Consider the following 27,854-nt stretch of genomic DNA (forward strand, 5'->3'; position numbering starts at 1 on the left):
GGGATTTTCCAGGCAAGAGTGCTGGAGTGGATTGCCATTTCCTTCTCCAGGGGATCTTCCCAACCCAGGAATCGAACCCGGGTCTTCCACATTGCAGGCAGATGCTTTACCGTCTGAGCCACTAGGAAAGCCTATAAATAAAATAAGATATGCACTTGTTTTTCTCATGGAACAAGTGAGAAGTGGGTAGCTATTGGCTGATGTTCTTTGGGTGACTTGTAATCATCAAGGCCAAGATCTCAATATGCCTCTTGTCCCTTTTTCATGGCTTTAGCCTGCACTTCCACTTTTCAGGAAAAAAGGCAAAAATAGTTCATATTTATTGAATCTGATCTTTAAAAGTTTTTCTGGAAGCCCCTCTCCAAAACTTCAACTTAGTCTCATTATCTAGAACTATCCAGACATCACAGAAGAAGACATCACAGAAAAATGTTGGGATTCACTTTCAATGGATATATTTGATTTGTATTTTCAATTTTTTGAACTAATCACTGTGTCCAGTGCACTGATTGGCCCAATCCAAGTCCTTGTTTTGTTATTCCTGAACTACAGCAGGAATTTCTTTTGAATTTCATCCTGCCGGGTCCCTGTTCAAGAGACTTCACAGATTTTCCATGACCTGGAGGCCAGCATTCAAGACTCTATTCCAGTATGCCATCAATTAAATTCAACAAAAATATTTTGGGTAGCTACCCCAGGTAAGTAGCCTAGACTAGTCCATGCTGCTAAATGAGCACAATGATTTCCATGTCCATGCCTAAACCCCTGCTTCCCTCAGTCATCCTGTGCATCTCATTTCCTTGAATCCACTATGCCTTTCAGAACTCTGCTCAAGTCCATCCTGCACATTAACTTATGAGGGTTCCCTCCTCCTTTTAATTCACAAAACTCTTTGTCCAAACCAATGGCAATTAGAAATGGACTATCTTGTTGTCACTTGGTTTTTATGTTATTGAGCACTTGTCCTAAGTTTCCATATAACCATGTCCTATTCATGGGAAATAGATGGGGAAACAGTGGAAACAGTGTCAGACTTTATTTTGGGGGGCTCCAAAATCACTGCAGATGGTGACTGCAGCCATAAAATTAAAAGACGCTTACTCCTTGGAAGGAAAGTTATGACCAACCTAGACAGCATATTCAAAAGCAGAGACATTACTTTGCCAACAAAGGTCTGTCTAGTCAAGGCTATGGTTTTTCCAGTGGTCATGTATGGATGTGAAAGTTGGACTGTGAAGAAGGCTGAGCACCAAAGAATTGATGCTTTTGAACTGTGGTGTTGGAGAAGACTCTTGAGAGTCCCTTGGACTGTAAGGAGATCCAACCAATCCATCCTGAAGGAGATCAGCCCTGGGTGTTCATTGGAAGGACTGATGCTAAAGCTGAAACTCCAATTCTTTGGCCACCTCATGAGAAGAGTTGACTCGTTGGAAAAGACTCTGATGCTGGGAGGGATTGGGGTCAGGAGGAGAAGGGGACAACAGAGGATGAGATGGCTGGATGGCATCACTGACTCGATGGACATGAGTTTGAGTGAACTCCAGGAGTTGGTGATGGACAGGGAGGCCTGGCGTGCTGTGATTCATGGGGTCGCAAAGAGTCGGACACAACTGAGTGACTGAACTGAACTGATCCCATGTTTACATCTTCTACATATAATAAAACCTTCAGATATGCTTAATGTTGAAGGAAGAAAACCAGTGAACGAATGAAAAATACAATTTGACTGCTCCAAAAGCATGTCTTTCAGTTTTAAGATTATTATGAAGCTTTCTTGAGTAAAATTCGTCCCTTGACCTCAGAACTATGTGACCAGATTTCCATTGAGAATGAATCCAGATACCCTGTGGGGACTTAATCTGTTGCATCTCCAGATCCTTCCACATATTTATTATGAATACTTTCTTCTGTAGATAGAGAAATTGATTTCACAGAGCCTCAAAATAAATTTTAGCCAAGTGTTGATAACATAGGAGACTCATCAAGTTAGTATCTGTCCAAACAAAAGAAGCATATGTAATTGCTGGAATTGTTTGAAATAAAAGAAACTCAGATTGTACAGTTACTGTTCGATTCTGATGCACAACAAGATATATTCAGAAAAGTAACACTTGATTGCTAAGTATAACTATATCTAAATAGTAGTCAAATTTTCTAAGAAAGCCTCATAAAACTCTGGAGAGTTAATCTTGAATATAGCAAAGAATTCAAGTTAGACTTATGTTGTGTCAGTAATCAATCCAGCTTTGTAATGTGATTTTCAAAATACATAAAGGGGTATTTGACTTTTCAGTAAAAGTGATGAACACTTAAAACTTGTGACTGTATTTGATTTATCTATGGAAACAATGATTAAGTGCGAGGTGGGTGCATGAGGTTTGCTCTTTTGATAAGGCATTTGAAGAGGAATTAAAATTCTTTCCTAGGTCTGCTGGTATTGAGTATATATACAAACGTGTCTTTAAGTAAAAAAAAAAATGCCTGGAATAATCTTTTCAAAATAGAAAGTATTTGCCTTCCTACTTCAGATAACTTTTGTTCAATAAGACTAGCCTACACACTAAAAATTAATGTCAAAATCTTTCATAATGTGAATTAATCTCAGCATCTGTAACTCTTTCTCAAATTAGCTCTTTCTCAAATGAGGCTCTTTTCCATCCGTTCTGCCTCTGGATAGCAGTTTGAGGCCCAGGATTACCAGGTCCTGTTGGCAGCATAAAGTAGTGGAGACAGCCCTAGGCCTCTCCCCTGAGTCAGTGTTCACCTCCACTCCTGCTCTTTGCTTACACTACTTGTGAATCCTGACTGTAGACTGATCACCTGTCTCATCACCCCACCCCATGTCTACACATGTGCCAGGAAACGCTTATCCTCCTGCTTTAGCTAAATTCCCATTGAGCTAACTTGGGGGCATCAAGGAACAGCCCCGAAACACAAATTTTAGCTAGACTCCTGATCAGAACTTGACCCAAGTCCCACTTCCCAATTCAACACCAAGTGGCTCTTGCATGCCACTTATCTAGTGGAACCTTCCACTGTCTCTATTTTGCCTCCTAGTAAATTTGAAACAGAGTTGTCAAAAGCTTCTATGGAATTATTCTTATCCTATGAGATCAGGTCTAGGAATTGTTAGGTAAATTTTGAAATATTATTACAGTATAAAGTTTAAAGAATGATATGCATTTACCTTAAATAGTCTATTTTAATGTACATTTACTCACCAACTTTTTGATGAAGGGCCAAGTTCTCTCTGATTACTATTCTGAGTGGCCTTTATTACATAAACCATTCCATTGTGTGTTATCTATCATTTCTATTTTTGGTTTGTTTATTGTGGTGGGAGAGCTTAAAGATACTTTTAGATCTAAGTTTTTATGATTCTTTCAATCATTTAAAGTTTTCTTGCCCATGCTTAAATTGATAGAAACTTTATTTTGTGTAGTGCTTTGCTTTTATCAAGTCCTTCCAAAGCCTTTGGCTTTGTTTTCAGACACGACTCTCTTTACACACTCATATATCATTGATTTATACATATACATGATGTTATATAGTTATATTCAATAACAGGTTTTATAAGTGGGTTTAGGAACAAATGCAACCAGCTCTTGGTAAGTATGCATCTCAACCAACAGGAGCAGAAATCAGAAAACAAGAGAGTCCTCTAGAAGCAGTGCGTGAGTATTCAAAGTGCTGTGGGCATCATTCAGTGTGTGCTAAAGAAGGAATGAAGATACACCAGCAGTTAGACAAAAGCATCAACTGGACAATGGTGTAGAGCATCTCCCACTTTAGGCAACCTGAGAGAAAGAAGATTTTCTTTCTCTCTCAGCTCTATATAGTCAGTCAGTCAGTTCAGTCACTCAGTCATGTCCGACTCTTTGAGACCCCATGAACTGCAGCATGCCAGGCTTCCCTATCTTTCACCAACTCCTGGAGCTATATAGCAATATAGGGAAAGAATCTGACTGGGTCATGTGTCTACCATATGATGGATTACTGCTACCAGAAACATAGGGTTCTATGACAGCTCAACTTGTATCACATTTGGGACTGAATGATTCTCCTGGAGTTGCCAGCATAACTGTCACAGCAGCCTGGGGTAAGTAACTAAATCATAGACAAACTCTGATCTAGTTAAAAGCAAGGCCTTGTGGTGGGAAGTGGTAATGGAAAATTCTTGTAAGGACACTACATTAAATGTTCAATATTAAATCCCTCTTCCTTCTTTTTACGATTGCTTAAAATTTCTTAAGAGTAAAGAGTATGAGATGATGTTGATGATGATAATGATAACAAATGGCTAACAATGATTGAATACCATGATGTGCAGCACTGTTCCAAACACTTTATATGATTATTACTTAATTTATCGTCTCATGATCCCTAATCTCCACTGGGCCCATTACTGCTAGCCAGCCATCCCTAGTTTATTCCTACCTCCCAGAAAACTGTTTATAGCCTCATAGCTTTCCTCAACCTCTCCTCCTCTACATCTTTATTCAGTTGATGAATTTGCTTCTCATTTCACTGAGGAAAAAGAAGCTGTGACAAGAGCTCCTACCACTTCATGTACATACCTACCTACACATGTACTATATTCTCTGCTTTCCTGCTTATTTCCACGTGTCAACCATACACACCCCCATCTACAGCCAACCCTTCCACTTGGGCGCTGAATTCCATCCATCCCTTCTCTCACATGGAATGTCTTATCTCCTTTAATTATTTCTTCCTCTAGGGCATCAATAATTGTCCCTTTTCCTCTTCGTAGTTCTATTATCATACAAGACAGTCATTCCTCCCATGCTGAAAAAAAAAATCTCTAAAGTCTCTTTTGACCTCATATCTCATACTAGTTATTGCCAAATTCTCTACTCTCCTTGATGGAGCACATCTCTTGGTAGAATTATTTATACTTGTCTCCAATTTGTCTTTCTCTCCTAAACCCTCTGCAATGAAGCTTTTACTCCTACCATTCCATCAATTATTATCTTGTATATCAGGAAAATTGAGCAAAGTTGATCATTCTCTTCTCCTTGGAATTCTTCTGTTTCTAGAACAATCTTTAGTTTTATTCCTTCATCACAGACTGCTCTTGCTTAGGCTCCTTTCCTAGTTGCTCCACATCTTTCTAACCCCTAAATGTTGGAATACCTCAGTCTGAATACCTCATTATCTATACTCAAACCCTGGAAGATTTTGTGAATTTAAATATCTATATAAACTGATGGCTTCTCAATGTATATATTCAACTTTGGTCTTTTCCCTAAATTATAGACAGATGCCTGTTCAACAGCTCCACTTGCCTGACAGTAGACATCTCAAACTCAATACAGTCTATTCTGCTATAACACTTATTTTGAAATTGTGAATTTGTCTAACATGATTGATACATTAGGGAATAATTTGAGCATAACACTAATTTTGCCTTTGCTTATGTTCAGTTTTGTCTGTGAGAAACACTAGGTGAATGAAGAAAAGGGCACCCAGCTGAGCGCACAGGAACACACAATATCTACCAGCTACCTCTATTCACATGGTGTGCTATTCCACAAGTGTGTGTTTGACTGTTCTTCCACCTTCATGAACTTTTCTCCACTAGAAAACACTCAGTCAATATCTCAAACACTTAAGTATCCTAGATCAAAAATGCCAAGCCGTGCACACAAAGAAGAGGTAGTTAAGTACTGAGGAGAGGCTTGAAATAATAAAGTAGGGTTTTTTAAACTAGAGAATACAGGCAGTCTTTGCATAGCGCCATGTTAACTGAAACTTATGCAAATAGGAAGGGGCTGTGTGCTCCGTTTCCTGGTTCCTTAGTAACTGACACCTCTTAGCAAGGACACAGTTCTGAAATGCCTGCGTTTTTCTTGACATGGTGTCATGCAATCAAGAATGCTTGTATGTGACTTCTGCTGACCAATAGGTTGAGGGAATCCACACTGCAGACTCTGATAGACAATGCCATAAAAATGAGAGTTTAAAAGTCCATGGTTGGAACAACTTTGAGTACAGTGGAGTCAGTAAGAATAAGGCCTAAAGACACAGAAGGAATGGAAAGGTATGGATTGAAGATCAAATAGTGAAAGGTGTTTGCTCAAATGCCATATTGTCAGTGGGGCCTTCTCTGACCATACTATCTAGAATTTCACCTCAAGTCCTCAAATAATAGTGCTGTCTATCCTCCCTTTAAAACTCTTCTTGGTCAAAGTTAGTCACCACTAGACGTAGGATCTAGTATTTCACATATTTATTAGTTTATTTTCTGTCAGCAGGTGATAGTTTTAAAACATGACTGCAAATTCTTTGACATTTCTCTCATAGAGCGGTGAGGTTTCTGCCCCTCTCCCCAGAATCTTGGCAGGCATGGTGGGAATGACGTTATGTAACTTCTGAAGCAAGGTGATAAAAGGTTGTGCACTCTGGGAACACTTGCTCTTGGAGCCTGACTACCCCAAGGCAGTCGAGCTGTGTGGAAGCCCTGGTCAAAAGGAGGAGTCACTTGTGGTGCTGGGAACAGCGTCAGCCAAGCTGAGTCTGAGTCATTTAGCCCACATGGCCAGAGTCTAGTGGGAAGATGAACGTACATGTAGTCTCATTACATAGTTAAAATTCAGTGTGAAAGATGCTACAGTGAGATATTAGCAGACAGCTGTGGGAACTAAAAGGAGAGAGTACCTAATGGGTGAGGGCTTAGCCAAGAGGTCCATCTGAGTTGTCCTGAAGGATGGAAGAGGAATTAAACTCTAGGTCTTTTTCCTATTACTTTCAGGGCAAGGAAGGTCCATTCTTCTGACCACAGGAATCAGCCAGCTGACAGGAAGCATAACCTGAGCTATAGGGTGAGTATTGGGATTATGTAACCTGATGCTATGGAATAAAACTAGCAGGTTTAGGCATGACTGTAGATGGAGGTGAGCAAGGGATTCCCTTTGCTGGGCCTGTTTTCTAGTCTGTAAGAGACAGAGATTAAAGGATGTAGAGAAGGTCACTCTTACTCAGTTCTGTGATTGTTGTTCTTTCCTAAACTAGATCTTTTCAAGGTTAAACAGTCTCCATTCTGTCAAAAGCAGAGACATCACTTTGCCCACAAATGTCCATATAGTCAAAGCTATGGTTTTTCCAGTAGTCATATATGGATGTGAGAGTTGGACCATATCTATAAATGGAGTATAACCTTAAAAATTTGTGCATCACTGTATTGTAACCTGTAGCTTATATAATATTGTATATCAACTATACTTAAATTTTTTTCAAACAGTATTGTATCCCAGCTAGAGCAACCCAAGGGTTCATCAGCTGTCTTCCAGCTATGTCAGAAGATCAAGGCCTTTCTCACATGACCTCCTAATTGATTCATCCATGTACCATGTATTGTGAGTTTATGCAATTGATCCAACCTAAATGTTGGACTTGACATTTGTTCATGTTGAATTTATCTTTTAGTCCCAGAAGCATCTAGCATAGTCAATAAATATTTGTTGAATTGATTTTCATTTTGCTTTAGACTGTCAACACAATTTAATAGAAGCTTTTTGAATTTTTATTAATTTTATATTCTATAACCCCAAGCCTTTCTACTTTAAAGATGTAGGTTTGAGGTTTGAGATGTGTTAAAAAAAAAAAAAAAAAAAAAACAAGACCACAGGCCCAAACTAAGTCTTAATTACATACTGGGTTCACCCAGAAATATAATCTTAAACCAGTCATTCAGGAATCACCTGATCAGCACTAGTGAGATAATCTGCCTGATAGACCCCTGACAACTCCTAAAGGAAAGTGACCTTACAGTAACCAACCAACCCACGTTTTTGCCTAGTATAACTTCCTTGTTTCTGCTCCCTCCTGTCTGTAGTCCTCTTTCCTTCTGTACAGCTCCCTAGAGCTCCTTTCTTTCTGCTAAATTGGATGCTGTCTGTTTTGAACTGATTTTTGCTCAAACTCTTAAAAGTTTTAATATGCCTCAGTTTATCTTTTAACACATGAGAGCATTGATCCTGTATTTCCTCTCATCTGTGTATTTTCTCCAAATTAGACAAAGATCCAGTCTCTGCATCCATAATGAATGTGACCTGGAAAAGACGTAAATCTGGTGTTTTCTACCAGCCCTCTCCATTAACGAGTAAGATGTATCTGGCTAACAACTGTGCTAAATAAACTAACTCTATGAAGATCACAAAGTACAAGGTTCTCAATGTGTGGATTTTTCCAACATGACAAATCATAACATAGTCCTTTAAATGAAGGACTCAAAAGTGACAATTCTCTAAGGAGAAGGAGATGTAAAATTCTCAAAGCTCTCTGTCAGTTACTCTCTGGCCCAGGGCTATTGATTTAACGCACAAAGTTGAATCTGAAACTTCATATCAAGCCATCTGCTTTTTGTAAAGAATTGTAGAAGTTGTTCTGAATCAGATTGTTCAAGAGAGTTTCTGTGAGCACCCGTGGAAAAGACCCTGAGACATAGCAGAAGCAGAATGGAAAAATGGTAAAGCCTCACAATCTTCATTGGTCCTGACTGTCCTTTTCACCCCAGAAACCATGCCCACCCTCCCAAATTCAATCCCTAGAAGTGCCTTGGTGCCTTCCCCTGCCTTGCAGCAGGTGAGGGGTATGAAGAGGAGGAGCCTGGAGGGACAAAGGACTCTAATGATTGTATTTTCCAGCAATTTTTTCTCTTAATTCTGTGCTTTTCAAAAACTGCAGGAGTGACTGCATGTAAATAGCCCTCTCTAATGGATGTCTGTTACCACTGACTCTTTTCAGGTTTAATCCATTAAGTGCCTTCTCTAGAAAAAGGATACATTACCCCACAATCCACAGGGTCAACCATAGAAAATAAAACACACCCTGAATGGGGCAATGTGAGAAGAGAAATCCAAACAGCCTCAGATGGTAAAGGGCTGTTTGTAAAAAAATTTTTTCAGAAGGGAAGCTAAATCACGAGCCTGATGCTTGTGCTAATCTTTTTCGCTCCTTTTTTCCCTCCTCCCTCAGGAAGGAAGCCATTCAGGACACAAGCAGGCTCTTATCCCGGGCTTCTTATCATTAACCAGAGGAGCCTGTGCTAGAAATGAGATTCAGAGTCACGGCCAGGAAAGGCTGTTTCCTTAATTGAGAACCTCCCGTTTGAAGTCCTGTCTCCCTGATGGAGCCTGGAGCTGGCTGGGTCCCTCTGGTCAGGATCAAGCATGTATAATCTCTTGCATACCACAAGCAGATGCTCCAAGACATGGAGCCTTTTTGAAAGGTCTTTAATAAGATTTCTCAGCCCTGCACGTGTCGGGCAGGCGGCGGGAAAAATAGTTTTCAGAAAAGCCACTGATCAAAGGGCTCGAGATTTAAGGCATTTCAGGGCTTTCCGGCCAGATTTACCTCAGTTAAAACTCTGCAGTTCTGGGGGATTCTTGGCACCTTGAGGATATTCTCCATCATCCTTTCCCTGCCCTGTCTCCTCTGCCAGACTTAAGGACCCCTTCTCTTCCAGTTCCTACAGTTTATGGAAATTAAAATGAGTATTCTTTGATATGTCATCTTCTTTGGGTTATTTGGAGATGCACAAGTCTGTCAGGAATCCTAGGAGAATGTTCAGTAGATGAAGCTAACACCCTGTTTGGAGTTGATTTGGGGGAAGGGCATATTTTTAAAAATCAGCCAAGCTCATATGTTGTTGGAGTTGATTAGATTCTGAATCCAAATATCCTCTGTAAGTGAGGGTAAGAGCAGACATAAGGACCGGATTGGAGTGGAATTAAATGATGTAAACCATCCGCACTCCAGTACTCTTGCCTGGGAAATCCCATGGACGGAGGAGCCTGGTAGGCTGCAGTCCATGGGGTCGCTAAGAGTCGGACACGACTGAGCGACTTCACTTTTACTTTTCACTTTCCTGCATTGGAGAAGGAAATGGCAACCCACTCCAGTGTTCTTGCCTGGAGAATCCCAGGGACAGGGGAGCCTGGTAGGCTGCCGTCTTATGGGGTCGCACAGAGTTGGACACAACTGAAGCGACTTAGCAGCAGCAGCAAACTGTGAGAAGCCACTAGCACAAATGTTCCAAAAGGCTCAGAAATGTTTATTATTAGCTTATTATTAGTTTGTTATTACCCCTGTGGTTGGGAGAGCCTTTAGCTAGAGACTAGACTGTCTAAGCCTAACAGAGTTACTAAAGCACACTAAAGCACAAGAGTCAAGGCTTTGTCATCTACGGTCATGCAATATCTCCTGGATGGAGAAACTAGATTATTTTAAACACACAGTGCTGTGCTCCTGCTGTCCCACCTTGGCCCTGGCCACTCCTCCTCTCCCACTTCCTACTTCCTCTTCTCTATGCCCATTACCCCTTCCTTTTTGCCATTCTGTCCCCTACATTCAGCAAAACCCCCAAATCTGACCATTCTAATCATATGCATTCTTTTTCTTCAGCCTGGGCTGCTGAGTTCTGTGTTACAGAGAAGTCCTTGCTGCTCAGACAGAGGTCACCACAGCATCACAGATTCTGATGTCAGCAGGAAATGTCTCTATATGTCTCCAATTCACATGGCAGAGAGTTCATACTGGGCTTCCCTGGTGGCTCAGATGGTGAAGAATCACCTGCAGTGTGGGAGATCTGGGTTCAATCCCTGGGTTGGGAAGATCCCCAGGAGGAGGGCATGGCAACCCATTCCAGTATTCTTGCCTGGAGAATCCCCATGGACAGAGGAGCCTGGCAGGTTACAGTCCATGGGGTGGCAAAGAGTTGAACACGACTGAGCAACTAAGCACAGCACACATAGAGTTCATACTCCTCAAACCCTAGCCTACCTTCTCCCACCTCGTCAGCAGATGACGTGGTCTCTTTGGTTACTGAGAAAAAGGAGGCCACCAGGCAGAGATCCTCAACCCACTGCTTATCGGTCTGCACACTGACTGCCACCCAGACTCACCCCTCCCCATCCTCTAAGGCACTGGTCCATCTTTTTCGCTTGGGCTCAGGATCCCTTCTTCTGCATCTTATTCTTTATTAAACTTCCTAAATGCACTTAGCCACATTCCTCTCTCCCTTTCTCTCCTCCTCTTTCTCTCTCTCACACACACACACACACAAACACACACACACACACACACCACACTCTTTCTCTTTCATCTATCCATATTTCTTTTATTCTGGCTTCTGCCTTATCCTGTCTTCTTCCCTTAATGGCCAAACTTCCTGAAAGGCCTCCCACATCATCTCTGTTCTCACAGTGTGTTCACTTCTACAACCGGGCTTCGCTTTCTACCCCTCCCCACAGTGAATCTACCTTGCTGCTAGGTTGAAAAGATTCTCTCCAGGCTCTGTGTCATTGGATCTGTCTGCAGCATTTCCCGTCAACTTTCCTGACAATACTCTCTGCTGATTTCCATGACAGCACTCCATGCTAGTTCTCAACTCTTCAGTCACACCTGTTCAGACTCCTAATTGACTGCCCCTTATCCATTAGTAGCCCTCCCTGGGTTCTGGCTTCTCACTCCGCACATCCTCCCTGATTATCTTATCCTCATTCCCAGCTGGAACCACCACCTCACTCCGACCCAGATCACTCTTTTAAGCTCTAACTGCCCACAACTGCCCATGGGACACATCTTCTTAGTTGTTCCACAGGCACCTCAAAATCACCATCTTGTTAACCAGTTTTCCTGTCCTCTTACCTAAACCCAGTCTCATCTCCCCCATCAAATCAGTCACCAAAGGTAGTTGGTTGGTTCTCCCTCCTAATTTTTCCTTCTTCAGCTCTCCATCCAATAGTCACTACTTAGTGCAGGAGCCTATTTTTTTTGCCTAGGTGCAACAGCCCCAAATTCATCTGTCTCTGGTCCTGCTAGATGCCCCCCATTCCCCAACAGCATTGCCTTCAGGAAGAGCTTTCCACAACCAAATTTCATAGCCTCTTGGGTCCTTCATGATCTCCTTCTCTGAAAACCCAAAGGGGTGGGTCTCTGCAACTCTGATATCACTATATGATCCTAACCTTCCTGGCTACAGGTGAATGGCTCAAGGAACAAATATGATCCAAGCTGAACCAAGCAGATTCTACTAAGAATTTACAATGAGGACCCAGAAGATTCTAAACAGGTATGTCAGCACTTAAACTGAATGAGTATTCACTAGGTGATTTTTGTTTTCTTCTGTTTTCTGTGTTTTCTAAACTAAACAAACCAACATATAGCAGTTTTCTAAGAAGACAAAAAAAAAACCTTGCTATTGGTTTTAAAATAAAAACTGTAGGATTTTATCTTCTACTCTCAAGTCAATTCTCATTGAAATGCTACCTTATATGAAATAAAAAGAACAGATTGACCATAAACAATAATATTTACTTGTGTGGTCAAAATATTCACAGGTCATAGGAATTAAGGATTTCTTCCTACTAAATTCCTTCACTGCTTTCCTCCTTTTCCTACTGTTTTTCTGGTGGGCCTCCTATAAAACCTGTAAGATTCGACACAGAAGCGATAATGGTTGGTTAAAAGTCTGGGCTTTTGACCAAACAAATGTAGATTAAAATCCTAGCTTTACCCTCAACAGGGTAATTGCGGACAATCTACTTAGTATTTTGTGTTTCAGATTCTTTCTGTGTGAAACAGGAAGATAAAGCCTGTGTCTCAAGATTGCAGTGAAGTTTATATGGCATTGTGTATATAAAGGTCTTGACACAGATTAAGCTTACGCAAAAAATCTATCTGTCGACTTGCTAGGGCCCTACCACCCTGAGTGATTGTCGCTGATCTCTAACCCTCAGTGCCCCTGGTCCTGTTCCCCAACCTGGCCCTCACCCTTGGCTCTAACAGTTCTCCTTTTCAAGATCAGAAACTCTGAGGTCTACATATTAAAAAATTGCCCTCCTTTCACTGGACAGATAGGGCCTGGGTAGAGGATAAGGGAGAACATGGGTTATTTCAAGAAGTACTCCCAACCAGATTTCCCAAGGACAGACAGGGCACACCAATATGGCCCTATACAATGGAGCCCCCATCCCCACCAACTGTTCCTCCAACTTCAACTCCTACTCTTTTCCTGCTGGTTTAATGATCTCCTATCACACTGTCTTTTTTAGTTCTTCTTCAGACCCACCATGAATGTTCCTGCCTTGAGGCCTTCACCTCTGCTGTCTCCCCTGCCTCTTTCCTTGCACTTACTTGGCTGGCTCCTGGTCTTCATTCAGTTCTCTGCTCAAATATCAGCCATGCCGTCTCTGCACACTATCTAAGACAACTCTCTCCCCCCAGGTAACCTCTGTCACCCTGCTTTATATTCACAGAGCACCTATTGCTATCTAAAAGTATGCTCTTTATTTGCCTACACGTGTGCAGCCTAATGAAGGTGACGTCTTTGTCTTTTTGTTTGCTACTGCCAAGTATGATGTCTGAAACATAATAGGCATTCAATAAATATCTGTCAGGCAACTAAATAAAATGTTAGAACAATCAGAAAGCATGTCAGCAATATATATAGTCAGATAAAAATACGTGGGCTTGGGAACTTGATAGAAATGATAGGCTTGTAACTAATAAAAAGAAACCAGAAGGGTGAGCCAAGAATAGGAGTTGACAAGGGAAAAGATATGTGCTAGAATGACTTAAGACAAGTTCAGATGATAATTTAGACTGACCTGAATAGAGCAGAATTGTTATTTTGGAGGAAAAAAAAGTGGGGGGGGGGATGCAGAGATGGTAATGGTGGTGGTGACTGGCGGTAAATTCAGACTGCCTGTACAGCTGCGCAGGCTGTGCACCACACAAAGCATCACATCTCAACTGTTGTCATTCACAATGGGAAGCTTCCAGCCATTATTTCTTCTGCTCTTTTTGTTTCCTCTCTTCCTGGCACTCCAGTTATGCACATGTTGCTGTACTTAGACGTGTGTCACATTTCACTAAGGCTCTAGCAATTGTTCTGCATGTTCTTTCCTTCTTCAGACTGAACCATCTCCATCTATCTTCAAGTTTTCTGATTCATTATTCTGCCAGCTCACATTTACTGTTGAGCCTGTCTAGTGAATTTTTCATTTCAGTTACTGTATTTTCAACTTGAGAATTTCCGTTTGGTTTTTTAAAAATAATTTCTATCCTTTTATTAATGTTTTCTATTTGATGAGACATTATCACCGTATCTTTCTTTTTAAAGCATGGTTTCCTTTAGTTCTTTGAATATCTTTATAATGATTGCTTTGAAGTCTTTGTATAATCCCACATCTGGGCCCTATCAAGGCAGATCTTGTTGTCTGCTCTTTCATTCCCTATGTATGGGTCACATTTTCCTCTTCCTATGCCTGTGTTATAATTTTTTGTTGTTGTTGAAAACTGTGTTTTAGGTAACAGCAATTGTAGCAACTCTGGATTCCAATTTCCCTCTCTTGTCTCTGGAGCTTGTTTTTATGGTTTGTTTGTTTAGTAACTTGGTTAGACTATTTTAGTGAAGTCTGTTTCCCCCTCTGTCTCACCCTCTGGCAGTGTTGCTCCTCAGAGGGTGAAAACTTGGGTATGTACAGAACCACCCTGGAATGACAGCAGGTTTAGCAAGCTGAATGAGGCCTGTATCCTACAAAGAAGAAATGGGAGACTTGTACCCAGGAGGTACAAGGTACAAGTGACAGGTCCCACTGTCCTACTCCATTTTATACTTTGTTTTAAATAAAGTTGATTTCTTTAAGAAGCACATGGGGGCTCCCTTTTCTTATGGACTTTGTCTCCCCCAGGTCAAAACATCTAAGCCATGACTCTGCATGCTGGGAAGGGTGAGAGCCTCTCCTCTTCTCAGCTTGTCTCTTCCAGGGTACAGCCTCAACCCCATCAGTGAGTTGGGATGAAGGTGATCACATTCCAGGGTTCTTGTTCCATGCCTGGGTTAGAGCCCTGTCTTCTAAGTGGTAGCTGAGTTTCAGAAGAGACCCCAACCTCTCAGCCACACTCACAAGGAATCTAGCCTCTTTAACAGACCTGGAGGGGATAAGAAATGCTCTCCTGGTGAGATATAGTAACTTTTGATAGGGAGCTGATGGGAGAGGAAGCCCCATCTTGGCTACACCTGCCTGTAGTGGAATTTCCCTTCAGCTGAGATGCAGGGGAAGTGGTGGGGTGGTGGGGGGTTGGGGGTGAGGGGGAGGGAAGAAATGGGTTGTTGATTCAGATGCCTCAGGATCTCTCTGATTTTGAAATAAAATTTAATAAATTTTCTTGAGTAAAGAAAGGTTTCCTCATTTAGGACAATTTCCAGAGACTTTAAATATGGTTTCTGTTGTTTTAATAGTTTACACGAGTTTTGCTTATTCCTCTGGGGAGTGGGTCTGCAGAGCTCCTCACGCTGCTGTCCTTGTATATGCATCCTTGCAGGCTTGTATCTTTATGATAATGAACACTTTCTAGCAGATGGCTGTAAGACATCTTATTCTACCAAACTCAGCATGTTCCAAAATTTTCCATCAAATAAAAGTCGTGTCTTGGGGAAGGTACACATTTTCTTGATTTGTACAGAGGCTCCTTTAGGTCAAGCCTTGGCCTTGGTGGTGAAGGCTAGGGGGTGGAAGTATAATGTGATTGGAGGTGGAGGTGGTCCTAACCATATTACGGTGTCAGGACTGTTGCATTTGACTGTGCATGTTATATACTGTGCAGCTGTAGGGTCATCATAGATTTATATTTGTTATTATGATTCTGCAGGAGTGTTTCTCATTTGCTCCTCCTGGTCTACTCTTCCCACTTCATCACCTTGCTCTGTGTCCAAGAAATTGATCTGTATGAGCTGTTTCAATGTGCCACCACACTCTCTGGCTTCTGGTTGAATTCAGAGAAAATCAGAGGGTAAAAAGAATGTGAGAGCATTTCTTCTTCCCCTTCTGTTTGCTAGGTTACCATGTCTTGCCCACATCCCTCTACTAAAGGTCCCACTTTGGTAACTACATTCTGTCCTTAAATCTCCAGGCCTAGTGGGTGATAACAGCTCCTGACTGTTGCAACCGCTGGGGTACTACACTCCCCATTATTTGTTTCCCTAAATCCTACCCAAAGCTTTGTAAATAGTCCTTTTATTAACTGTACCTAAAGTATCCAATTTGAATGTACCATCTGTTTCCTGGTGAGACCCTGGCTTATAACAAGGATTTTACTGCAGATGGTAGTCAAATATCTTGAGGGCAAAGTACCTTTTCTGTCTTGCACCTGAGCTAGCCCCACTAGAGGGGGTAGGGGAATTGTAGGAAAGTGGTAGTGGTGGTTGGGGTGGCAGGGCTTATGCAATTATTCTGAATGCCAGGATAAGATGAATATGTGCAATAGACATTACAGATTCTTAAACATGTGCACGATGCTCTCTAAGATAATTCTGGCAGCTTTGTGAAAACATCCTGGGATAAAGGATAACTTCAGAAAAAGAAGCCAACTAGAAAACTGCGGCTCTATTATTGGAACAAGACAGTAAGGGCCTAGAGTAGAAAAGAAAACCTAGAGGGAAAAGAAAGCATCCCATAGACCTAGTAAAGGGTAAAGGCAGAATTTCCTGATGAGTTGTGTTGGAGACAGAAGGAAAACAAAACAAAACAAAACAGGAAGAATAACTGTAGAACCTATGGGTAAACTAGAGAGTTGAGGAAGATGATAGAAATAAAAATGATAAGAATGACTAATTGAAGCTTAGGTATTTTAAATGCTCCCTGAGTTGTGACCACAGGTTTTAAGAGCTAACAAGTATTAACCCTCTTAATCCCCTACCAACTTTGTGAAATAGATCTCGTTACTACAATTTACAGGAAACAGAAGCACAGAGAGCTCCAGTTACTTATCCAAAGTCACACAGGAAGCAAGTTACTGAATAACTGAGCTGAAATGTAAAGTCTAGAGCCTGAAGCCTGCTACCTCTGAAGATGTGTAGGAAGTGCTAAGGGCTCAGGGAGCTGGGGTCCTAAATCAACTCTCCAACTTTATCTTTATCCCTGGTTGCATCAAAGTGGCCATAATTAACTCCTTACTGTTTGCATATTCACCACATTCTTTGTACTCTGACTGGAATGCCCTTGCCTTCTTGCCCACCTAACAATTAAAATAATAACATTGTTGAACATCTGTTGTATATGCTGTGACTGTTTTGTGTGCTTGATATGTATTTGCTCCTTAATCTTCAATGACCACCTCTTGAGTTGGGTATTATTATTATGACTATTATTATGATTATTATTCTTATCCATTAAAAGGTATGCTATAGGGAGCAGGGATTTCTGTCTGTTTTATTTATCAGAATGCTGCCTAGCTCAGCAAAGATGTGTTGACTGAATAAACTTTACAGATGAGGAAACCAAGGCACAACTTGGGCTAAGATGACACAATAGTATGCCGTGGGGACTGGCTGGCGCCCAGCTGTCTGGCTTCCTAGTCAGTGTAGTATCACTAACTCCCTCCAACCCAGTTGTTAAGATCAGCACGGACATCACCTCCCCTGGAAGCTGGAAGGGATCTTTTGGGAAAACTTTCCCACTCCTCTCCCCTTCCCATGGGAGGTCTTAGAAACAGCTCATCTTGGGCTTTGAGCAAGATCACCAATCATGAATCAGCTTGCTCGATTTTCAAATCCTGCACTGCTTCTTTGTGGTCTTCCTCGCTTCTCCTTGGCCTCTTCCCTTGTTTTCTATGCTGCTCTCCTCTCATGTACTTATTTTAGATTCCCAGGATCACACTCCCACCCTCAGCCTTGCCCTTTATCTCCCTTGGCCAAATTCTGGCAGTAACACTGTCCATATAGCCACTCCCTGCCATTCCCTGGGGCCCAGTGTGCTAGCTTTGCAGAAGATACTTGGGTTTCCATTTCTATCCAAACTTTGATCCTCTCCAAGCCTCTTTTTATAGTCTGCAAATTGCATTTCCTGTTTCCTCTCAAACTTTGAAATTAGGCAGTGGAGGCTGCCCTGGGTGTGGTACTCTAAAAGTAGGACTGGCTTCACCTCCTTCTTATTTCTCATGTAGCAGGAGAGAGAGGATGGTCAGTGAGTGTTTATTAGATGTCTAGTAGAATTCCAGCAAGGAGCTCAGGTGAACACACCTGTGGGGAGAGAGGACGGGTAGGATGGCCTTAGAAGGACACTGCTACTGCAAAGCCTTGCTTTAATTCATGTCCTAAAATTAAGCAAAAGGAAAATTCCAAAAGGACAAGTAAGCAGCCTCATCACATTTCCCAGACAGGAGCAGATTGTGTCAATGATTGTGTTCTGTTAAGCATTGCATTTGCTGTGACCTAATGTCCCACGAAGGAGCTCTGGTTCCAACAACTGACAGTGATAACTAAAACCAAAATCTCCGTTTTTCCAATTGGAGATTAAAACTTATATCTGGAGCCATGCGTTTAGGGGGAATACAACTTGGTATTTCATAAGCCACAAATACTATTCTTTTCTTTCGGGATGGAACCCGTTCTTAGGAAACCAGTTAGGGAAGGCAAATTGCCTTTCGTGGTCTCGTTTCGATTCCTGGCTCTAAGAGTTTGTGACTCATGACCACAGACTTCAGCCTGAGCCTGGGCAGCGGCCTGGAGCTGGGAGTGGAGGTTATTACTGGAGATGACTAACCAGCATGTAGCTGAGGTAGCGGAATCTGGTGCAGCTAATGAGAAAAGATGACTACTGCTTTTTCTTTTCCATAAGCTGGAGGTTTTCTTTGGCAGAGTTTCATCCTATGCATGAAAATGGCAGACTTGCCGCTCCAGATGTTAGGTTTCCATAGATGTAGAATTATAGAATGTCAGAACTAGAGAGGGATCATCTCTTCCATTGTCTCAAGTTATATAGAGAGAACTAAATTAGAAAGACCAGGTAACTGCCTTTGCTAATAAAAGCTTTCACTAATGCTAGGGTCCAAGGTTTTTCCTGTGGAAGCCAGAAGGATGTCTCCATGGGCCATCTCCAGGTATGGAGTAGAATAATTTGGAGAGAGCAGAATATTCTTCTGTGGATGACATTTTGTTGACACTCCTTTCGAGGTTTAGCAATGTTCTGATTATCAGTGACATAAGCAAAGTCAAGAGATGTGGGTTTGATTTCTGGGTCAGGAAGATCCCCTGGAGTAGAAGGTGGTAACCCACTCCAGTAGTCTTGCCTGGAAGGTCCATGGGACCACAGAAAGTCAGACATGACTGAGCCACTGAGCACACACAAGTAAAGACAACATCTTCAGTGCTATCCTGGAAAAAAATAGGAGCTCGTGGAGCATTGCAGAAGTTGACCTTGAATTCTGCATGTTGCCCAGAGGGGCCTCTTGCATATTTCACATTTTCAGTCTGCCGATTGTGCAGACTATATGTGGTGGGTTGCGCTATGCCAAGTTACCTTGGGTGGGAACTTTGTTTCCGTAGATCCTCTTCCTGCCCTGAGCCAGGTTAGAGTTGACCAGGAGTGGAAACTGCACAAGATTTGAAAGGCAGAAGAGAGGCCATGGCTGTCACTTTCTGAGGGTCTTTTTGGAGTCCCGTGTAGTGAAGGATGGGCAAAGCTTATCCTCACTCTGCTCTGCATCCAGACAACTGGCCATGCTGACCAGCAGCCCCGAGCCCCTTGCCAGATACCAGGCTACAGACCCACAGCAGAAACAAAGGCCAGAGCTCCCTGAAAACCTCATCACAACCCCACTTCACAATCGCCCTTCAGTCCTTGAAACATGATTAACTCCTCTGCTTGACTAGTTTATGACACTTCATCCCCCAATGTGCCCTTTCACACCTTCACTTCCCCAGCTGCTCCCACACTTGTGTGAGATCTAGTTCCTCTAAAAGGTACTTTATCCTGAAACATAGAGTGACTCTGCCCCTCTGACAGAACCCTGAGTCATTCATGCTCTAGGCAACGTGAGCCTGGAACATCCAGGGCTCCTCCCTCTCCCTGCATTTGGAAATCCTCTATGAAATCCAGATGGTAAAGGAGGAAGCAGGAAGTGCTCTTACTGCGCGCAGGCAAGTGTATGTTGTCAGCGCCTCCCTGTAAGCCTCCTCAGGTAAATAGAGAAGGGCCCTGACTCTGTTAGCAAAGTCAAGGAGGATGGAGGAAGCTGAGGGCTATACATCCTGGTGGGCCCACCCATGGGGATAATGTTTCCATCAGGCTAAAGCCTTTCCTAAGACTTTGCAACCTCTAACCCTGTCTTGTTCCTTGCTTCCCCCTAAAGAACTGAGCTGTATTACAAGATTTTTGATACCCTCGTTATCTAATGGATCTACAGAACTGAAGACTGGCTTCCTTAATCTATTTTGACAGTTCCTATTTCCAGACCCTTCTGGAATGAGATAAGTTGTGAAAATCAATCTTAAAAGGACTATGATTAACTGAACTTTTCCATCCCCTATAAAATGCATAATTTGTAGCTTTTCACGTTATTGTTTTCACCCTGTCATTTAAAAACATGACATGATAGTGGTGAAAAAGTCAGACTATCATTTGAATTAACTTCCTGAGGCCTAAGGGGAAAAGCCCCAAATTAGAAAACTGCTAAACTCACCAAATTTTAGCTGAACTCTAAATGGCAGAGGAAAGACGTGACTATATCTGACAGTAGGATATCAGGTGAATTTTTTAGTAAATTTTTTTCTCTTTTCTTCTTTATTGGGCAATGTAAATTTTCCTTTTAAATTTCCACATTGATTTTTTTTTTTTTTTTAATAGCTGACTCAGAAGTTTCTGAAAACACTGATAGCAGGTTGTTAAAACAGATGTTCTAGAAGAAAAGATTCTCTGGTTAAAGCTTGGGAAATATTGGCTTCATTCAAAACAAGAGACAGAATGCCTCCTTGTCTTAAGATCTGTGCTGGACACCTGGCAAAATGTATGTGGCCCCAGTATAGTTAAACAAGCTTGCTTCCTGGAAGGTTCTTTAGCACCAAGGTGCATCATGAATTCCAAGGGGAAACACTGCCACATTTTTCCAACTGATCTGACCACCCTTCTTCCTCTTCCTCTCTCTTTTCTACAGCTTACACAGTAGAAATAGTTTTCCTTAGGATACTTGTTTGTGAATAGCTGACTTAAATAAAATCCTGAGCCTAACTCATTTGTAAAAAGTATTTTTAAAGAACACCATTGAACTCTTATCCAAGTCAAACCCTGCATCATTTTAAAAAAAATGAGAAGATGCTATCCATTTTTTTATATATGAACTAACAGCATTGACATCATATTTGTTAGCAATGCAAAGATGGATCTTAATGGTTTTTTACAGCTTTAAGTGAAACAAATGTTTAATGTATCTGCTAGAGCGGTGATAATTCACAAAGTAGAAAAACAGCAAGCAAATTCTTGACTTTGGGCTTGTTTATACTTCTGTTGTAAAAGATGAATTCAGTACAACTTGATATGTAATAGAAGAAAAAATCTGAGACTGGATTGTTTTTTGAATTATAGTCCAAGTGTCTGCTTTTGTCCATTTAAGGACTATCTTCTCTGCTACTTTTAGAGGAAAGGGGAGCTTGTCTCACTTCTCCTTCAGGGCTAGTCCAAACCAGCCCAGTTCTCTGTTATGTCCTGGCTGCAGCTCCTGCTTGGACCTCCATTCACCTGAATCCTGGTACCCTGGATTCTGTTGCCTCCCTTGGTATGATGCTTCTGTGATACATGCTGCTGGCCTCGCTGGCTGAGCCATCCTGCAGGCTCATTTGCCTACATCATTCTGTTCCTGAACTTCCCACCATGATGTTGGTGGTAAAAGACTTCATTTTTTTTAAGTAAAAGGAATGAGATTTTAGCCATTTCATCCTGATGAATTTCTAACCTCCTCGGAGCCCTGGATTGTCTCTTTTGTTTGCTCACACAGTCTCTCTTTCTCCCTCTCTCATTCTTTTAAAAGTTGAGCATATGGAGGTATAATTTATATATGATCAATACTATGTAAAGTTCACCCTGTTTAAATGTACAGTTATATGACTTCTGACAAGTGCTACAGTTGCATCTGTGTGTGTGTTTGTGTGTGTGTATGCTCAGTCAGGTCTGTTTCTTTGGGACTCCATGGTCTATAGCCCACCAGTCTCCTCTGTTCATGGAATTTTCCAGGCAAGAATACTGAAGTGGGTTGCCATTTTCTTCTCCCGGGGAGCTTGCCAATCCAGGGATCAAACCTGCAGGTGGATTCTTTACCACAGCGCTGCCTGGAGAGCCCACAGTTGTATGACCACCACCTTAATCAAGATGTAGAACTCTGCATCACCCCCCTAAGTTCCCTTGTTCTCCTTTCTAGTCACCCTCACCTTACCACTAGCCCTTGCCACCACCAATCTGTTTTCTCTCAATATCTTTGCCTTTTCAAGTTGAATTTGGTGATTGGGATTGACATATAGACACTACCATGTGTGAAATAGATAACTAATGAGATAACCTACTATATAGCACAGGAAACCCTTCTCAATGTTCTTTGGTGACCTAACTGGGAAGGAAATCCTAAAAACAAGGTATATATGTATATGTATTGCTGATTCACTTTTCTATACAGCAGAAACTAACACAACGTTGTAAATCAACTCTACTTCAATAAAAATAAACTTTAAAAAAGGAATTAAAGAGGAATCACACTGTATATAGCTTTACTTACTTAGCATTAATACATCTGATAGTTTTTCCATGAATCATCGGTTTGTTTGTTCTTACTGGTGAGTCGTACTCCATTGTATGGCTGCACATTTCTTTTTTTTAACCAATTTGCCAGTTGAAAGACATTTGAGGTGTTTCCCATTTTTGGGTATTTATTAATAAAATCACTGTAAACATATACTTACAGGTTTCCATGTGAATAAAAGTCTTCACTTCTCCTGGGAAATGAGATAGCTGAATCTTGGGGTAAGTGTATGTTTAACTTAATAAGAAACTGACAGCTTTCAAAGGTGGCTGTTATGTCATATTGCATTCCCACCAGCAGTGCATACATCTCCAGTTGATCCATATCTTCATCAGCACTTGGTATTTTTTTCTTTTAGCAGGTCTAATAGGTACTTGTATAGTGATACCTCATTGCGGTTTTAATTTGCTCAGTGACTGACAGTGTCGCATACCTTTCATGTCCTTGTGTGCCACCCATACACCGTTTTTGGTAAAGTGTCTGTTCAAAACTTTGGCCATTTTTAAAAACTGGATAGTTTGTTTTCTTAATATTGCATTTTTAAGGTTCTTTATACATTTTTGTTATAAGTGCTTCATTAGACATATTTTACAAATATTTTTCCCAGTTGGTGATTTATGTCTGTAAAGTTTCTTAATTGTCCCTCAAAGAGCAGAAGTTTTAAATGTTGATTAATCAATTTTTTATTTTATGGATAATACTTCTACTGTGGTATATAAAGATGTTTTGCCTAACTCAAAGTCAAAAAGATTTTCTCTTATGTTTTCTTCTAAGAAATTTATAGTTTTAAAATTAAAATTTAGATTTAATTCATTTTTGTATATGGTATAAGACATGGGTCAAAGTTTTTTTTTTATATATAAATATCCAATTGTCCACCACAATTTGTTGAAAATACTATTCTTTCCAAACAAATTACTATATTAAGTTTCTCCAGAGATGCAAAGGACTTTCCTGATGAGTCTGTTGGTAAAGAATCCACCTGCAATGTGGGAGACCTAGGTTCAATCCCTGGATTGGGAAGATCCCCTGGAAGAGGCATTGCAACCCACTCCAGTATTCTTTCCTGGAGAATCCAGATGGACAGAGGAGCCCGGTGGACTGCAGTCCATGGGGTTGCAAAGAGTCAGATACAACTGAGTGACTAAGCACAGCACAGAGACACAAAACCAATAGGATATATGTTTATATTTCTGTTACATGTACTTTATATTATGTTTATATTATATACAAAATATATACAATTATTTATTATGAGGAATTGACTAATTTAATTATGTAGGCTAAGAAGTACTACCATCTGCAAGCTGAAGCCCCAGGGAAGCTTTGGTATAATTCCAGTCCAAATTCAAAGGTCTCAGAACCAGGAGCACAGGTGTTTTAAGCTTCAGTCCAAGAGCAAAAGACCATTATTTTCATTCAAGCAGTCAGGCGAAAGGAGAGAAAATTCTCTGTTCCTCTGCCTTTTGTTTTATTCAGGCCCTCGATGGACTTGAAGATACCTGCCTACACTGGGGAGAGCCATCTGCCCTACTCAGTTTACTGATACCAATGCTGATCTCTCCCAGAAATACTCTCACGGACACACCTAGAAATAATGTTTATCCAGATTTCTGGACATTCTGTAACCTCTAAAGTAACACAAAACATTAATCATACCAATTACCTTGGAGCCTTTGTCAGTAATCAATTGACCATGTATGTGTGCTCTATTTCTGAACTCTCTATTCTGTTGCATTGATCTCTCCTTTCATTAATACCACATAGTTTTGATCCATGTTGCTTTAGAATGATTCTTAAAGTCAGAGAGAATAAGGTCTAATGTATTTCCCAGGTGGCTCAATGGTAAAGAATCTGCCTGCAATGCAAGAGACATGGGTTTCATCCTTGGGTCGGGAAGACCTTCTGGAGAAGGAAATGGCAACCCACTCTAGTATTCTTGCCTGGGAAATGCCATGGGGAGAGGAGCCTGGCAGGTTACAGCCTACAGGATCGGAAAGAGTCGGACATGACTTAGCGACTGAGCACACACACAGCACGTAAGATCTTACAGTCTTGTTCTTTTTCAAAACTGTTTTGGCTTTTCCACATAAATTTTAGTATCAGCTTGTCTATGTCTACAAAATATAGTTCTATTACTTTGGTTTAGGTTGTAGGTCGGATCTTCAGATAAATTTGGGGAGAGTATTGAGTACAATATAACAATATCAAGTCTTTGAATCTATGAGCACAATACTCTCTCCATTTGTTTAGGTCTTCTTTGGTTTCTTTTATCAATGTTCCATAGTTTTCACTCTACAAATAAATATTCCATAAATTTTGTTAGATTTATACTTAAGTATTTTTGTTTTTCAATGCTATTATAAATGGAGCATTTAAAAAAACTCATATTTCAATTGCTCATTCTTAGTATATACAAACACATTGATTTTTCTTTTTATATTGACTTTTTATAAAATGTGACCTTGCTAAACTCATCCATTACTTCTAGTTCATATTTGGAAACTAGGGTGTTTTCTATATAGACAATCATATCTGCTAATAGAGATAGTCTTATTTCCTCCTTTCCAGTCTGTATGCCACTTTTTCCCTTGTCTTATTACAGTGGCTGGAGTCTTCAGAAGGATGTTGGTAGGAGTGTTGAGAGTAAATATCCTTGCCTTATTTCCAATCTTAGCAGGAAAGTAATCAATCTGACACCATTATTATGATGTTAGCTGTAGGTTTTTAAATGATGTCCTTCATCATATTAAAGAAATTCCCCTCTACTCCTGGCTTGCTGAGAATTCTAGCATGAATAGTAATTTTGTCAGAAGTTTTATTCTGAATCTATTGAAACAATAATATGTTTTTTTTCCCTCAGTCTTTTGATACGGTGAATAATATGATTGGTTTTCAAATATTGAGCCAACATTGTATTTCTGGGATTAACTCTTTTTGGTATGATGTATTATTTTTATTACTGGAATCAATTTTTTAATTTGTATTTATTGCTATGAGTGTTTGACAAGACTCTTGAGAGTTCCTTGGACTGCAAGGAGATCAAACCAGTCAGTCCTAAAGGAAATCAATTTTGAATAGACATTGGATGGACTGATGCTGAAGCTGAAACTCCAATACTTTAGCCACCTGAGAAGAGCTGACTCATTAGAAAAGACCCTGATGCTGGAAAAAATTGAAGGCAGAGGAGAAGGGGATGACAGAGGATGAGATGGTTGGATGGCATCAGCTCAATAGACATGAGCTTGAGCAAGCTCTGGGGGAAGCCTGGTGTGCTGCAGTCCATGGGGTCACAAAGAGTCAGACACAACTAAGCAACTGAACAATTGTTATGAGGATTTTTTACATCCATGTTCCATATCTATGTGAGATGTTGGGCACTCACTACTGGATATACTGACACTGTTCTAGCTATGTAGATGTCTCAGTGAACAAGACAGAAAGTATCCCTGACTTTGAGGAGCTTACAGTCTAATTGAGGGGAGATGAGCATTATTTATTAAGTATATAGTATTAATATATGTCATGCTAGAATGTGATAAATTACATGGAAAGGAGAAAAATTATACCAGGGGACTAGGAATATAGGAGTTTGAGGTGGAGCAGAACTTAAGTTTCTTGAAAAGGTGAGATTTCGGCAAAGACCTCGAGGAGGAGAGGAAGTGAGTCTTGTGACTATGGGGAGCAGCTCTTCAGATGCAGGGAAGAACAAGTGCAAAGGCCCTGAGGCAGGAGTGCCTCTGGCCTGTGCAAGGGGACCAGGGAGGGGGCAGTAGAGGAGATGAGCTTGGGGAAGGAATGGGGAAATAAATCATGTGGGGCCTATGGCCATTTTGAGGACTGATTTCTAGACCAAGTGAAATAGAGAGCCATTGAGCAGAGGAGGAACATGATCTGAGTTGTCAGAGCATCACTGACTGCTGTGTTGAGAATAGACTGTTGGAGGCCAGGAAGAAGGAGGAGGACCTATTAGATTAATGCAGAGATGGGGTCATAGGGCCAGGGTGTTACCCTGAGGGTCGTAGCAGTGATGCAGCCTGATATGTATGAAAGGCCCAGTCAGTGTGATTTGAAGAGGAAAACGATGTGAAGTGGGAAAGAAGGAGCACAGTAAAAATGACTGCAAGGTTTTTGTTTTGAGCTTCTGGAAGGATGGGGCTATTGTCAACTGGGGTGGGAAGGCTGTGGGTGGAATGGATTGGGGACCAGAGCATGAGGATCAGAAGTTCATTTTTGGAGAGGCAAGTTTGAGATGTGTTTTAGACATCAGGAAGTGTTATCTCCTAGGCAGTTGGGTGTGTAAACCTACAATTTGGGTGAAAAGTATGAGCAACAGATATAAATGGTCTCTAGAGGAAAACAGCAGCTGGCAACAACTTTTGTTTTAAATAGGGGATTTTTCCCTCCTCCTGGTATAAGGCTTCCAAATTAGTAAAATCCTTTGATGATTTTCAAAGTCTAATGTACTTTCACACATTAAACCACATTTTTTGGAGGGATTTAATCAAGGTAAAGTAGCTTAATTAAAACAAAGGATTGTTAACAGAATTAAAGATCCTTAATCCATTAATTCATTTTTCTTCTATTTTCCTGGCTGAATTTTGAAGGCAAGCAGGATGTTGAAATATGAAGGCTGTGGGCTCTCTTGACATGAGACCAAGGTTTATGTCTAGGTTCCACAGTTTATCAGCTGTGTGGAAGTGGCAAATTATTTAGCCTCCATGAAGTTGAAATAACTCCATCAGGAGTAATTACAGCACTAACTGTCATTAAAATTAGAAAAAAATTTTTTACCAGCATCTATAGTAATTTATTAATTCAGCAAATAATTATGACCTATTTTGTGCTAGGTGATGAATATTCTGCTATAAATAATAGACTGTCTTTGCCCTTATGAAATGTTCAGTATTGGAAGCAAGGAGTTTATTAAAGAAGAAACTAGAATGTTAAGAAACTTGTGAAAACCTGCTCAAACTCACTGATGGGGAAATGCAAATTAAACTCAATGAAATATAACTTCATACTCATTAGATTAAAAGGGAAAAAAGTAAGAGTATCCAAGTTTGGTGAGGCAATGGGGGAAACACATTCTTTTTTTGGTGAAGGTGGGAGTTCAATTGTACAGCCACCTTGGAGATGAACTTGACAATATCTAATGAAATAGAAAATGCACATCCCCTCCAACCCCAAAGTTCCACTGCTGGGAATGGCATCTGGGAAACTCGTGTTTCTCAGCATGCTCAAGGCAACATGCTCAGGATATT

General features: G+C 40.9%; 2 long non-coding RNA genes across 2 annotated transcripts in view; both read left to right on the plus strand.

Moving 5' to 3' along the window:
• The first annotated feature begins 6,556 nt into the window (after positions 1-6,556).
• Positions 6,557-23,315, plus strand: LOC139176736 (uncharacterized). The gene is made up of 3 exons (XR_011561163.1): positions 6,557-6,842; positions 12,005-12,094; positions 22,753-23,315. It is a non-coding gene; the product is annotated as an uncharacterized lncRNA (long non-coding RNA).
• An 8-nt stretch (positions 23,316-23,323) lies between these two features.
• The window catches only part of LOC139176735 (uncharacterized), a 205,076-nt gene continuing 200,545 nt past the window's right edge, over positions 23,324-27,854 (plus strand). The window contains exon 1 of the long non-coding RNA XR_011561162.1: positions 23,324-24,629. This is a non-coding gene — a long non-coding RNA (uncharacterized lncRNA). The remainder of the gene's footprint in view (positions 24,630-27,854) is intronic.

Source organism: Bos indicus, chromosome 2 (genome assembly GCF_029378745.1).
Source record: "Bos indicus isolate NIAB-ARS_2022 breed Sahiwal x Tharparkar chromosome 2, NIAB-ARS_B.indTharparkar_mat_pri_1.0, whole genome shotgun sequence".
Taxonomy (NCBI): Eukaryota; Metazoa; Chordata; class Mammalia; order Artiodactyla; family Bovidae; genus Bos; species Bos indicus.